Raw genomic sequence first — 3241 nt, forward strand, 5'->3', positions numbered from 1 at the left:
CACTGTTTTTTTATACATTCCTTGATAATTAAAACACTCATTACAAAACTGAATAACCAATAGAAATAACTTTGTAATAAAAATACATAACTAAGACAACATTTTGCTCTCTAATACAAGGGGTCTCAAAATTCATAAAATAAAACATATCACTTCCAGTTGACTGAATTATAGGCCTTACAATTTTATTTAGATTTCTTTTATGCCTACTAAAAGTTGCATTCTAGAAAAGAGGAAAAATGAGACACTGCAAAACTACTGGCACTGCAATAATAAATAAATGAAGTAATCCTTAAAGTAAAACATTCTGGGTTGTCTTTTTAGAAAGACAATATTCTAAACAAAGTTTGTAAAATAAAGTACAATAATCTTGCTTTGATTACGTATATACAGTTTGTGATTTTTATCAGTTTATCCAACCTGACCAATGTTCCTCCATTTACTCTACAAGCCGACTCATACCTTTGTTAGTATATATATAAAACCGATTTGCCTGTGAAACATTTAAGATTAAAAGCTATGCAGGAGACTAAAGCATTTAGCAAGGCAAGGCTTGAACTTCATCTGAACTTTTTTCATACAGATAAACTCACCTATTATATTGCTGATATATTATCTGTGTGTGTGTGTGTGGGGGGGTGCATGCGTGCGTGCGTGTGTGTGTTTGCGGGCGCATATGCGTGTGCATGTGCATGTGTGTGTGCGAGTGAGTGTGAGTGTGTGTGAGTGAGTATTAGTAGGCCTGTGAGTATGAGTATGAATGTGAGTGTGGGAGCAAGTGGGGCTGGGAGTGTGAGTCTGTATGTGTTCTGGTCGATATCCCAAGGCAAAATGAATAAATCATATATGAGCGTGCCATACATGCCAAGCAAATGAAAGTAATACACATCATAACATGGCACCCTTGACACCATTTGGCTCATCTCATGGAGCATGTGCTCTATGAGCTGCACAGCGATGCTAATGCTGCGCTCCCTCACAAAGCCCCAGTGTGCACAAAAAAGATTTCTGAAGGCAAAAAATATTCTTTGGAAATGTGTGGTGTTGTCAAGAGCCTAATGCAAATTTATCAGTATGTGCATATTATCCAAAGGATGCGTAAGCAGCCAGGCCTCCCACATAGAAATGCATCCCAGTCTCTCCCTTGATGATGTGGGAGAATTCCCACACCTACCAAGGGCACCAACAAAAGCCATGGCACCATCCACAGCACCAGCAACAACAGGACCAGCTTAGGACCAGCTCCAGCACCAGTTGAGCCCTCAATACAGCATGAAAAGCAAAAGTCCGACAGAGAAATAAAGGATCAGCTACTAATGCTGCACTGGCAGATGGAGCCCACGTTCATGTGAGAGCCAAAGAAGGTTCAGCAATCCCAGTTCCAAGAAAGGATGTTTCTATTCTTCTTCAAGCAACAGCAGCTTCAACCTATAGTAGGCCTTAGAAATGGTCAAATAACCATCTGGATGAAGTTACAGAAAATGAGAGAAGTCTGTTAAAGAGTCAGGCAAGTTTTGGGATCACTGTGGGGTCACAAAAGTCTATGCCTGTGTCTGATGTTTCTGAAGGCCCATTTACGAGAGGGATGAAATCGTGAAATCATGTGAGGTCACCTTCATAGGTTGTCACACATTTATGCATACATACCAACTATGAATGTGTAAGTGTATGAACATGAGAATGTCTGAAAGTGCATGACCATCCATCGGCAGAGGGCTTGTGCTAGGTAGAGATAATAAGTAACAGTATTAACTATAACTCCTAGCCCTCGTGCTTTCCACACCCCATAATAATCCTTAATCTGACTGAATATAAGTTTGTTTATTTTGATTTAATATAATGTATATTTAAATTAAAATCTTATGACTAAGGATCAATGAAAATTCTGACATTTCATAAAGTGAGTGATGAAATTGAGTTTGAGACCAATGCCGCAAGAAGTCCCTGTATGGCATTCGTTAGCACCAGTAAAGCAGTTCGTAAACAAGAAATACAGTATTTATATTAAATAAAGTATTTATTAAACAAGAAATAAAGTACAAAATATTGTAGAATAGTGTTAGATATATACGAGATGACTTTAAAACTGTTGTAGGTAAACATCACCTGGGTTCCTGTTGCAACTTGACTTTGGGCCTCGACTTCCCTCGCCTCTTTAACTTTTTTTTTTTTTTTTTTAATCATGATAAGTAGTCTACTTTGTTGATCTGCCCACGATGCATGTAGTCAGCCATTAAAAATCCGACAGTAACCCAGAGGACTGGTCCCACAATCTTGCACAGGGCCTTTGACGCAATATACGAGTGACGGAAAACGATGACGTTTCTACTTTATCTACAGCTCCTGGGATCGAAGTGGTAGTAGTGAATCCGCCTCATCCACTGTTGCATACCGCCTGTATTAGTCATCTGCCTCCACTGAATTTTGAACAAGCTTTTGGGAATCTGCTTTATCTTCTGATCGGCTGTCAATATTCGCGGAGACCACATTACTGACGATATTCATGCTTAACAATTGCGCCCATTTTTAGCAAATATAACTACTCAAGTGTACCCCTAAAATAATGAAAAAAGCGATATTATTATATTATTTCGTAATAATATATGTATATGTAGACTGCATAAGAATCTTGACGGTAATAACGTCAGTAAATATTATAATATTATAAAATATTTTAATCCATCACACACTCGTACACGCGGGAAGTTTCGCAACAGTAAAAACAAAAACAAATAGTATTCGTCCTGGTCTTAATGTAACTTCAGTAAAAGCTTTGCCTATGAAAATGAGGAAAGAAAAATGTTCAGTTTAGGTTGTCTATGCTAGGGATTCTTAAACTGCGGTACATAGATGGGTTCCATGGGGGGGGGGGGCGTGAGAATCAGATAAAACATAACATGCTTATCAGTGAATTCTTCAGATTGTTTACTTCAAAATTCAATAATAGTTCGTGTAGCTCATATTTGTATGAGGCAGTCAAATCTCAACAAGTAAAGCACATAGCATGCAATGTATTTATGTGAATATATGAGGGTAAGGGGGTCCATAGCTTTCATCAGGTTCGTAAAGGAGTCCGACACTCTCTCTCTCTCTCTCTCTCTTTCTCTCTCTCTCTCTCTCTCTCTCTCTCTCTCTCTCTCTCTCTCTCTCTCTCTCTCTCTCTCTCTCTCTCTCTCTCTCTCTCTCTCTCTCTCTCTCTCTCTCTCTCTCTCTCTCTCTCTCTCTCTCTCTCTCTAGTTAT

This window comes from Penaeus vannamei, chromosome 29 (genome assembly GCF_042767895.1).
Source record: "Penaeus vannamei isolate JL-2024 chromosome 29, ASM4276789v1, whole genome shotgun sequence".
NCBI classification, from domain to species: Eukaryota; Metazoa; Arthropoda; class Malacostraca; order Decapoda; family Penaeidae; genus Penaeus; species Penaeus vannamei.